This window comes from Antechinus flavipes, chromosome 3, assembly GCF_016432865.1.
Source record: "Antechinus flavipes isolate AdamAnt ecotype Samford, QLD, Australia chromosome 3, AdamAnt_v2, whole genome shotgun sequence".
Classification (NCBI taxonomy): domain Eukaryota; kingdom Metazoa; phylum Chordata; class Mammalia; order Dasyuromorphia; family Dasyuridae; genus Antechinus; species Antechinus flavipes.
Genome location: NC_067400.1, coordinates 433,499,058 through 433,512,149, shown reverse-complemented (window position 1 = coordinate 433,512,149; position 13,092 = coordinate 433,499,058).

Below are 13,092 nucleotides of genomic sequence, written 5' to 3'. Positions count from 1 at the left end.
TCTGTTGAGGTCTGTCTTCATGATTTTTTCATAATTCCCTCTCTCAAATGCCTTCCTAGCTTCTTTCTACATCTTTATCCATTATTTCTTCAAGATCTGGCTCCAGCCTAATCTTTCCTATTAAGACTTTGCTGTAGAAAAGATCTGGTCTCACTAAACTTAGTTTTACAGGGATTCCAAGTTTTTTCCAGGACTGATGTAGGCTCATGTGTTCCCTTTGGCCTAGAGGTTTCACCTTGTCCTATTTTACATAGTTCCCTTTTCCCAAAGTCCCACCTAATCCCAGAAAAATAACTTTTCTACATTTGCCCACAGCCAAAGCAGCTATCTGCTGGATTCAGGTATTTGCCCATCTTTTCCCATTTACTCATGTCTGCTATGATTCCAGACCTAGATCATATTTTCTAGAGCTTATTTGCAAGGGCTAAGAGATTATAAATAATCAGAAAAATATGACCATTGTAAAGTAGGCATGTTAAAGAAAATTATCCACTTTAAAGAAGGGTAGAATTTTGCTTGTAAGCTATTCTCTCTGGCTCAACACCTTAAATTCAATTCAATTTGATCCACCTAAAGGGATGGGAGCATTTAATTGACCTCTATGGGCTAGACTCTTTGGTGTATGCCTCCAAAAGCATGTTGAAATGTGGGCAACAGTCATTTTTCATGCACTTGGTGTGTATCGGAAGGACATGTGGGAAAGGCAGGCCAGACTTCTTTGAGTGATTGCATATTTCTTCTATAAAGTTCTTCAAAGTCCTGAGGCTTGATGCAATCAGTACAATACCATCTGCAAACAGGAGCTTCTAAAAGACTCTAATCATCCACAGAGAATCCTTGCTGGAATAAGGTGTCTCGCTAGATCTGCTCCATCACAGTGGGGAATATTTTTGGCTTGTTTATTTTCAAAGGATCATTTAGATTATTTCTGTGGCTACATCTTCAGTTGCCATGAAAAAATATAGAACTTGTCTGTCAGTAGTAGATCTATCTGGCACAGATAGTGCAGACAGACAAAAAGGTTGGAGCAGGGTTGAAAAGAAGAGGCAGCTAAATTTGCTCTCGGGAAATTGCAAATCTGTTTTATTTCCTCTGGTTTTCCAAGAAAGCAAAAACCCACCTTTTCTTTCTTTTTTTTTAAAACAGTTTTTATTGATATCATTTGTTTTCTATATTATTATAATTTTTCCAGTATTCTTTCATCTCCTTTCCCAGGAGCCTCCTTATAATGGATATTTTTAAAGACAAAAGGAAGAAGGAAATAAAAAGGAGAAGAAAAATAAATATAGTTGATTTATTCATAAAAGTCTTAAAATATGTGCAGTGTACAATTGGAGATCTCTTACCACTATAAAGGGGTGGAGTAGGGTTGATTTTTCATATCTCTTCTTTAAAAACAAGCTTGATCTTTATAATTTGCAATATTCATCTTTTTGTTTGAAGCAGTCTTTTTGTTTACATAGTTGTAATCATCATGTAATATTGTCACCTCAAAAACAAGAAAAAATAATTTAGGAAAATCTGTCCTGATGAGATGATGTAGTACATAGAAAGTTAGATTTGGATTTAGGAACACTTGAGTTAAAATCCTGCCCCAGACATTCACTAGTTGCTTGACCTTGGGCAAATCACTTAATGCCTGCCTTTGTTTCCTTATTTGTAAAAAGCAAAATAAAAATAATAGTACCTACTTCTCAGAGTGGTCATAAGGAGGCAGTAAGATAATATTTGTAATGTGTTTCGAAAACCATAAAACACTGTATCAGTTATATTTATTATGATTACGTTCTAACGGCCCACTGCATACAATATTAACTATTAAGATCTGGGACATATAGAATTTACAAAAGTTTTACAATATAAACAATATAATTATGGACAAGCCACATTTTTTGCACATGTAGAATAACGATATAATCTGTACAACCTAACTCACAGGATTGTTAATTTCAAATGTCAATAATGGCTTATATTTATAGAATTAAATATCTAATATTTCTACAAATACTAATAGTTTTACAGGTGAGAAAACTGAGGTTTAGACATGGGTTAGAGAGCTACTAAGTGTAGGAAAAATTTAAATCCAAGTTTCTCTTTACTTCAAGTCCATTGAATTTTTCCAACTGTTTGTTCAACCTGCCTGCTCTCCCATCACTTCACTTACAATATAATACTATTGCTTTTGTTCTGAAATTGCTGGATGAATGTAACACTTCTCTCTTCAATGACATAATAAGCTCTTTGAGGACAGTGATTGTGTCTTTTCCTTGTTTTGTCTTCTCAGTCCTTGTACTGAGTGCTGTACACACAATACCTAGTTCAGTCCATTAAAGGACTACAATTTCATCAGTGTATGTCCTCTGAGTTGGCACAAATTATAATCTTTCTGTGTTTAAGAAAACTGCCTTTTTGGATTCCTGGGGCTGAATAACTGCAGATTTGGCGGTCTATTTCTAGCAAGATTGGTTCCTAGATGACCGAAGAGCAAGCCTGGGATGGTGTCCTGCTGCTATACCCTTAGAGAATCCAGGGTCAACTCTGGGCCACCATAAGGCTACAGAGGAGGGCAGTTAGAGGAAGTTATAGAATAGGTGCCTTGTGACTGCTTATTGAATCAATTCATGGGAAATATCAAGAAAAGAAAAGGAGGGGAGTGGAAGGAAGTATATATGAGACATCAATGAAGCAGTTCTGCCTTTTCTTTCAGAGAAAGGGAAAAAAAATTCCAAATGCCTCTACAAAGAACCATTGAAGCATATCTATGGATAAAGACAAATCTCTTTTGGGAAGTATAAATGACTATTATCTTTTACATTAAAAGATGTCAAGAAAATAAAAGCATAGCAATATTTTAAAATGAAATGATGATATTTAAAATGATGAAAGAAAATAAAAGTTTTTTGAAAAAAAGGAACATACAAAAAGAAAAAACCCCAGAGACAAAAAGAAAGAGCTGCTAAACAAGGCTTGGATTGAAGTTAAATTGTGACTGTTAAATGGGTAAGGCATTAAGTTATCTTTGAAAATTTGTCAAACATGAAAGATGAAAGACAGATATAAAATAAGTAATGAAAATCTTGGAAACACAAATATTTTATAAAATGTATCAAAATTTCAATATCTGCTATACAACTTAGATGTAGGTTCCATTTTACAAGAAAGATGCCTCCAATGATCACTCATTAAATTGAGTCTCTTACTGATGGACACTGTAGAAGGTGAAAGAGATTCTCTCTGCCCTTTGAAACTTGACCATCTCATCAGAGAAATGAGATAAACAGCTAAGAAACTATTACATGAGTGATAAGAGAATGTACTATAGGATTCTAAGGATTCTTTTCCTCCCTTCTCCTGATTTCTGTCCCACTTTGGGATATACTGAGGAAGGAGCTCTGAACTTGGAGCCCAGAAAATTGGCTCTTACCCAGTTCTGCTGCTTAGGACTTGCATAATATTGGAGAAATCCTCTCCTCTTTTATGGTTTTTAGTTTTCTGATGTGAAAAGATCACTGAAAAGTGAAGAGAATGAACTAGATAATAAAGGCAAGATAGTAGAATAGAAAGAATATTAGGTGATGAAGGATTCAGGTTTGAGCTTTTGGACAAGTCTTCTGTTCCTGCAGTCAGAAGAATCTGTTCAAAAACTAACCTTAGACATTTGAAAGTAATGTGTGTTAATCTGGGCAAGTCATCTAGCCTTTGTCTGTTTCTTCAGCTATAAAATGGAAGTACTGTACTAATCCCTTTCACAAATATTATCTAATTTGATCCTCAGAACAATCCTGGGAGGCATATTACTATCCCTATTTTATATAAAGGAAAACTGAGGCAAACAGAAAATAAGTGACTTACCAAGAATCACACAGCTAATAAGTATTTGAGGCTGAATTTGCACTCAAGTCTTTTTGACCCAGTGCTCTAATGACTGTGTACCGTAGTTGCCTCAAAGAAGTCAGATATGTTTAAGAAGACATTAAGTAAAACAGCTTGTCTAAGGAGGAAAGTTTTTGGGTTTTTTTTTTTTTTTGTTAAGTGTTGTGAGAAAACTTTAAAAATGTAAAAAAAAAATGCAGAGTCCTTAAATATCACACTGATCATTCTGAAATTTTGTTCAGTGACCACTGGACTCCATTAAGTAGGGATGGGGTGATGTGAAGAAATCCATGTTTTATGAGGCTAGCATTCATGCAAGATGGTTTGGAGTAGGGAGAAAGTGGAGGTGGTGACACAAATTAGGTGGCCATTACAATAATCTAGTTTTCAAGTGATAAGGGCCTGGATAAGGGTGGTAACTGTGAGTATAGAATGGAAGAATGGAAGAGAAATATTTTACTTGGCAAAAAAATAAGAACACTCGATGATTTTCCAGCTATGGATGAAGAAGTTTCTAGGATTTTGAGTCCAAATGGAGCAGTGGTTCTAAGGATAGAAATTGGGGAATCATTTAGTTTTGTTAGTAACATCATTATTAGTAATGATGGTAGTGGTTGGTGGGAAGGAATATTTTTATTTTTAAACTATTTATTTATTTTGGGGAGGAAATATTTTAGAAAGAAATGAACTAAAGAGCATTTATTAAGTACTTAGTGTATTCCAGATGTTATACTAATTTTTGAGAATACAAATCCAAAGAGCAAGATAGTTCTTGACTCAAAGAATTCATGTTTAATTAGTAGAAGATAACACATTATTGGGAGTGGTGGCCAGGGAGGGGTTTTTTGACTTTGTGAAATCACAGGGTTTGGTCACTAGAGCCATAGGAAAATTGATTAACTAGTACTTTTCAGGAAGAAAGCAGAGAGTGGGAGGGCCTGGGACTGTGGTTTCACAACATACATTAATTTGTGCATTGGTATAAAAGGTATATATTTTGTCAGGTCTTATCCCAGAAAAGTAGCTCGCTTAATGGCCTTAAATAAAATTCTAGCCACAAGCACTGGGTAAAAAGTAAGGCTTTGTTCTGGTTGTGCTGGGAGGTTCACCCCACTCTATCACACTGTCTCCTTGATGAAGGACTGCTGTGGGTGCCTATTTTGTAGCAAAAAACAGATATTTCCAAGGGTTTTTGAGTGACTCTTTCACTCTGTCAATCACATTGGATAAAGCCAGTTCAACTTCTCTCAAAGCCTCTTGAGCTTCTTTTGTAAGCTGGTGTGGTGAGTTTAAAGCACTGTCTCCCCTTAAAATGTCATATAATGCTTGTAATTGAAAGCCTAACACTGGATGCATCCATTGGATATCTCCTATCAATTTCTGAAAGTCATTTAAAGTATTTAGCTTCTCTGTTCTCAAGGAAAGTTTTTGTACTGTAAGCACCTTAGGATATACTTCATATCCTAAATATTGAAAAAGAGCATGCCTTTGAATTTTTTCTGGAGCTATATGCAATTTGTAGTCCCTTAGTGTTTCTATGGTCTTTTGCAGACATGCTTTTAACATTTGCTCCTCAGATGCACATCCCAATATATCATCCATGTAATTTAATAACATTACTTTTGGAAATTCTTTTCTTACTGGAGTAAGAACAGCAGCCAAATACATTTGGCACATAGTAGGACTATTTCTCATTCCCTGTGGCAAAAATGTCCATTCATATCTTTTATAAGGCTCAGATAATTTAACTCTGGGCACTGAAAAGGCAAATCTTTTCATATCCTCCTTATCCAGAGGGATAGAATAGAAACAATCCTTAATGTCTATAACCCAAAGAGGCAATTCTCTGGGCAATTGAATAGGAGACAGAAGTCCAGGCTGAAGAGTTCCCATAGTTTCTATCTGTTCTTTTACTTTTCTTAAATCAATCAACATCCTCCATTTTCCAGAATTCTTCCTTACAACAAATTACAACGAGGACTTAGAGAAGGTTGTAAGTGTTCTTGGTCAAGTTGCTCCTGTACTATATCTAATAAGGCCTGAATTTTATCACTAGTTAAGGGCCACTGTTCTATCCACACTGGTGTATAAGTTTTCCATTGAAAAGGAACAGATGAGAGTACTAGCAGGCCTTTAACATCAGCCTTGCCTAAAAAACTGAAGTACTCATTTGTAATCCTAACTGTTGTAAAATATCTCTTCCCCACAGATTGATGGGCATTTTTTCAACTATGAAAGAAGTAAAATCTGTTTCACTTTCAAATGTCCATCTCAAAGGGGTAGCACTAACTTCAGCTGCTATTGATCCCCCTACACCAGACATATAGGTGTCTGCCTTAATCTCTGGCCAGTGACTGGGCCAACTGGCACCTCTAATAACTGTACGATCTGCACCTGTGTCCACCAATCCTTCTAATAGTATGCCATTTATATAGATCGTGAGCATAGGTCGGTCAGCTGTAACTGCTACAATCTAGAATATTCTTGGATTCTGTTGCTGGGAGTCAAAATCTGGGCAACTATCACCAGATTGCCTATTAGGAGTCTGTATCAGTAAACCTGATGCTACTACTTCTCCTGGTTGATAAGTCACACATTGTCTCCCAGTGTTAGTGACTGGGATACTATCTACACATTCCCCAGTTTCCCACATCAGTGTATGGATGAACACTGTTTTGTAAGTACTCTCAGGAGGTGAAATGGTCAAGTCTATTGTGCCTGGAGGCAAGGGATCCATAGGCTGGAGAGGAACATATTTCACCTCTCCAGGGTATATCTCAGTAGTCTCAGCTGCATACTCTATTCTCCCCAATTGTAATCCCTTTCTCCCATCAGATTACTTCTTGGCTGGTTGGTCATGTTTGAGTACTGAACTTCTAAAGACTCTCTGGGTGTAACATCTGCTGCCATCATGCCCTAAGTGTTTTTTGCCTTGGGCCCTGGGGCTGGGCCCTCTATCCTGTTTCCCTGAATCAGTCTACATCTGATGCCCAATGGAAGCCTCTGTTGCATTTTGGACATGGGGTTTGGGGTCTTGTTTTCCCACCCTGTTTTCTCACTCTGTCTTTAGGCCAACATTGAGCTTTCAAATGCCTTACTTTACCACACTGAAAGCATTGACGAGTCTCTCTAGAAGTCCCTTGCCAAAAAGGCCACTGTCTTCCCATATTTGGATCTTGGGAAGTGTGCATCATAGCCTGGGTATAAAAGGTATTTGTGCCCACTATGGCACAGCGTTTTATGATCTCCTCTAAAGGAATATTCTTGTGTAATCCTAGTATAATTTTCCTACAAACCTCATTAGCATTTTCTTTAGCAAGTTGTCTTATCAAAATTTCTGTTGCTGCATTTTCACCAATAGTTCACATCACATGACAGCCGTCTACAGACATTCCACAAAATCATCAAAGGATTCATTTGGACCTTGCTCTATTTTTGTGAAGGCTTCCCATCTATCTTGCCTTTCTGGGAGGGTGTCTCATGCTTCCATAGGAGCAGAAACAATTTGCTCATATGCTGCTATGGGGTAATTAATCTGTGCTAAAGTGTCTGCATAAGCACCTACACCTGTTAGTTGGTCACAGGTGATTGGTGTATTAACTCCAGTTTGCCTATTTCATTGGGCTTGTATCCTATAGAGTTCACTATATTAAGAAAGCCACAACAAGTTTTTTCCAGGTTCTAAACATGTCCTTGCTATAGATTTCCAATTACTAGGAGTTAAAATTTCATAAGCCAAATTCTGTAACAACATCTTAACATAAGATTATGTAGACACATAAAGAGTGCAAGCCTTTTTCAGATCTTTGATAATTTCTAGATTTAAAGGGGTGTATCTTCTCCTTTCTTGACCTGAAGAGTTAAGCTATTTAATCACAATTTTTATTCTCAAATCAGCTGTATTCTGCCCTTCCTCTTTGGCTTTAAGTGCCTTTTGCAATCAAGTCATAGGGAGGATGGTTGTGGGGGGGAGGTACTGTTGGTATCACTGCCCTTCCCACTCTTCCTCCTCTCTCCATCCAGGAAGGTGAAGTTGATGGGAGAGTCAAGAGTATGCTGGGATATAGGAGGAGGTGACACTGGGCTGTGAGAGTGAGAAGCATCATATCCTTTAAGTTCACACAACTCCCCATGCCTTTCAGCGATTTTTTTTCATTACTCTCCCCCTTCTCTTCCTCTTTCTCCTCACTTCCTTCTCTAGCTGTTCTCCTTAAATTTTTTCTTTTTTCTAGAACTTGTGGGATTCTTTAAGGCCAATTGTATTATATATATATATATATATATATATATACATATATATATATATATATATATATACACACATATCTATATGTATATATATATATATAATGTTTCTTTAGAAATTGAATCATGATCATTATCCTTGTAATATTCACTTAGTTGTTCTCCAACTAGTTTCCAATTATCTGTCTCTATTTCTTCTTCCTTGAAGAACCAAGGGGACATGCATTCTAATTTTTCTAAGAATCCACCAAATTATGATCTCCTCTAAAGGAATATTTTTGTGTAGTCCTAGTATAATTTTCCTACAACCCTCATTAGCATTTTCTTTAGCAAGTTATCTTATCAAAATTTCTGTTGCTGCATTTTCACCAATAGTTCACATGACAGCTGTCTACAGACATCCCACAAAATCATCAAAGGGTTCATTTGGACCTTGCTCTATTTTTGTGAAGGCTTCCCATCTATCTTGCCTTTCTGGGAGGGTGACTCATGCTTCGATAGGAGCAGAAACAATTTACAAGTTACAAGCTCTCAAGTTACAAGCAAACCTTGCCTCTTTATTAACTTAAGTATACTTTCTATAGAGCTCCCTTGGGGTGGGAGTGGGGGTAAGGGTGGGGGAGGTTCCTTTCCTAGTATCTGCCCCATTTCAGCCCTTAATAAAGTTTCCTACTTGTCAATTTTAATACTCACCCTCCTTTGTCACAGGGACTTCACAGAAATTACAACCAAGTTTCGTGCAGGTTCTTAGTTCACCTTGGGGTGCCAAATATAATGTCTAGGCTAGCTTCCTGGAGGGCCTCAGGATCAGTCAGAGTCAGAATCAATCAAAGTTCTTGGTCTCTAGGGGTAGAAGTGAAAGAGGCAGAAAAGCTGCCACTCTGCTTGCCAAAGATGTATCCTTGATTCTGGAGTCCAGAGTCTCTAGCCTTTTTCCTCCTTGCCTGCAGCCAAGTGACTCTGACTTCTCTCCCTCAGCCCTACAATCTTGTCTATGATTACCTCACCACCAAACATTCAGCAAGCACCAATCATGAGGAAAGCCATCACATCACCATCTCATCTAAATATATGTATATAGAGCCATGATCTTACATCAAATAGGTAATTAACCTTAAGTGCCTCTGCTGTCTGATTCAAGCACGTCTTTTCAGAGTTTCAGCCCTCTACATGCTCCCAATCAGGAACCCAATATTCCATGTAAGATACGTCATACTGGGTTGGAGATAGACAGGAGACAAAACATAAAAATGCTTTGAAGATTGAGTTTGATGTTCTAGTTGTATACACAAAAGGGAAGACATAAGATAACTTTAATTGTGATATTAGAACTAAGAAGAGAGCTCAAGTTTGGCATACCAGGTTGGAAGTGTTGGCAAATAGATAAATCCATAAACAGACAGAAAGTGTTTATGGAGGAAAAAAAATTCCAGAAGGAGAATGGAATCTTTGGGAGTATTTATACTTCAGGGATGGGAGAAAAAAAGTTACTTAAAATAGTCATTTCAGAAAAATAAGAGTAAAATTAAGATGGTTTGGTGTCACAGAACTTAAGGGAGAAAGGGGTCTTAAGGAGGTATAAGTTGATGCTATCTCATGTTGTAAAAAGTTGGAGTAGAATGGGGACTATGAAAAAAGTTTTATATTTTCATGGAAAGGAGGCTATTTCTTACTCTTCAGTGTGTTTTAATTTGTTTTTGAAACTGGGTATTCCTGTTTCTCTTTACATAGAAGGTCAGGGGCCAATGATGTCTTCCAATATTGACAATTCCAGAAGCTTTAATCTCCAACTTTTGCTTTCTAACCTTGACCTTTCTATGTCTCCTTTTGTAGTCTAATGGACCTTTGCTCCTAAGTGCTCATGATATTTGTGATGAATATAAATGGCACCCCATCAGCTTTACCCCCACTAGAGTCATATCAATTTAAGCCTCTCCTAGGATAAGGGATTACAGGTGGGTACCATCATAATTTGTTTCTGTATGTGTTTACATTTTGTAATGCTAGAAGCAAAAGCCAAATTGCTAGAGGTTAAGATGAAAAAAAATGAGTAAAGGACTTCTTTTTAAAGAAATTTGGTAGGAAAAAGAAGGCAAGAAACACCTGGAGGGGTAACAGGGACAAGTGAATCCTATTTTTCAAGCTGAAGGAGGCCTGTGCATGTTTGGAGAGAGAAGGAAGGGAAGGTCTCAGATGAAATATAATATAGAATTATAGATTCAGAGATGACATGTGAAGGGAAGAGAGATCTTTGAGTCCATATAGTCCAACTTGCTTCTTTTTTTGATTAAGAAATAGAGACCCAGGAGCATTGAATGCCTCAGCCAATATACACAGTACTAAGTAGCAGGACTGGGATGAGTTCTAAAGGCAGAAGAGAGGATGTTTATTATGGTACAAAGATTAATAAAGAAAAATGTTGAAGAAATTAATTATAGATTTCCTGGCAGTAGGAAACAGTTATTAAACAAAGGAGTCTTCTTGTGAAAGGAATGGACTATTCATTTGTTGCTTGGACTTTTAGAACTTCCTTATGATAAAAAAGCAGAAGATAGCTCATTGGAAATCAACCCAGAAAAGTCTACAGGAAAGAGGTAAATTATCTGGGTGCTTCAGGACAAAACAAGCTAATTTGTCTGAAACTGCCAGCTATTTAAGATAAAAGCAGGGGTTTGGGGGCCTGAACAACTTCTCTTGTTTAGAGATAGCCATTGTTTCCCCATAAAGAGCTGATTATGCCAGGAAAGCTCCAATCTTCTGAACTTTTTATGAGTTGCTAGTTGCCCAAGTGTCTTTTTAAAAATTCAGTCCTGTATAATTACTATGCAAACTCTCTGTTGAGCTTTTAATTAGCAAGTTATCTCAGTCTCAAGACTGGAAACCCTGGGATCTTTCAGAGTACATTAGACTGCTAAAATATGAAATTAAAAGAAAACATGGTTTTCGCCAATAGAAACAAGTGACTCATTTCCTTATGAAAACACACAAGGTTTATGTTACTCTGGCAACGATATTCACCATTCCAGAATAGGGTATCTTTACTCCCTTCGGAGATTTTCTGTATTCCTGTTACAGTCTGTATTCCACAGTGACCTAACATTGAACTAAGTTCCTCTGTGATTCATGAGAATTAGACTTTCATTTTGATAGCTTGTAGTATATTCTTTTGACCAAAAGGAGAAAGTTTACTTTGTATGAGAAGAGAAATTGTAAAAGGAAGGAAGAACTCTGACCAAGAGCTGTCTTCTGTATGAAGGACTAGTTTTGCTATTATTTTCAGATGGCTATAACCAGCCTCCAGTAAGTTAGTATGACAAACATTTATTTTCCTAAGGAAGCAGATCAAATTGAACCATGCAACATGTGTGCAAAACCCACTGAACAATGACATTGAAGTCAGTACCATTGTGAAATTCCCCAGATGTTTCTTGGGATGCTTATTATGAAAGCAGAGGGAAAGGTTATGGTATTAGAAAGCCTGGTAGGTTCTTTTTATCCTATATCTATGATCTTACGATTGTCTTTACTCAGCCATTTACAGCTTTGAGGTAGAGATGCAATGATATCAACTTAACAACAAACATTTATTAAGTATGCACTATGTAAAAAGGTACTGGGTAAATAAATACGATGAAGGACACAATCCCTACTCTGGAGGTACAAATCAAGCACCCTTCTTATTGTTAATTAATTAGAATTTATTAAGCAACTACTATGAGCCAGGCAGGTAGCTTGGTGGTTCCATGGATAGAGTGCTAGACCTGGAGTCAGGAAGACCTGAGTTCAGATTTGGCTTTGAACATTTAATAGTTGTGTAACCCTAGGCAAGTCACTTTTGCCTTAATCCAATGGAGAAGTAAATAGCAAACCACTGTAGTGTCTTTGCCAAAAGAACTTCATGGATGATATTAATGTCGGGATGAACAACTATGAACTGACCATTGTGCTGAGTGCTAGGGATTTAAAAAAAAAAAAAAAAGCAAAAACAGTCCCTACTCTCAAAGAAATCAAAGTCAAAAGGGGAAGCCAATACATACATATATCTTAGGTACAAATAAGATATATAAAGGATAAATTGAGGGAGAATCAGAAGGGAGGCTTAAGATTAAGGTAGACTGGGAAAGTCTTTTTCAGATTATGGGATTTTAGCTAAGACTTAAAAGAAACCAGGGAAATTAGGAAGTGGAGATGAGGAGGGAAAGCTTTTCATGCTTGGGGGGTGGCAAAAAGGGAAGCCAGTGCAGATACATGGAATTAGGAGCAAGAATGTTATATGCAAGGAGTAGTCAAAAAGCTAGGATCTCAGAAACACAGAGAAAGAACTGATAAATAGAAATATGAGTACAATGATTTTATTTGTATCTAATGGTGTCCATCTTTAGGATGGGGTTTGGGGAGGGAAGAAAGAAGAAGAAAAAGAAATTTAAATGATAACTTTACTAAAGAGAAAGTTGTACATAATAAATTTGCAGTTTTGTGTGCAATCATCTTTTTATTGACTATTTTATAATAATGGATTAGCTTATTTCATAAATCATAAATAATTTCACAAATTAAAACATCAGATTTTAAAAAGTAAATACATAAAAGGAGTAGGACAGAAGAAGAATAGAAAAGTAGGAAGAATTCAGGTTTTGAAGAGATTCAATAGCCAAGTAGAGGATTTTTATATTGGCAATAGGGAGCTGCTGAAATTTATTGAATAGGGCAGTGATGAGATCAGATATGTGTTTTAGGAAGATCAATTTGGTAGCCAAATGGAGGACAGATTGGAAAGGGGTGGGAACTAAGGCAGGGAGACCAGCCAAGAGGCAATGCAATAATCCAGTCAGCAGGTGATAAGAGCCTGCACTTGGGTAACAATGTAAAAGAAGAGGAGGGGGCATATTTGAGATATGTTACAAAAAGAGAAATAAAAAATGGAATTAGCTGCAGATTGAATATAAAAGATGAAAAAGCTAAGAGGTGACGCAA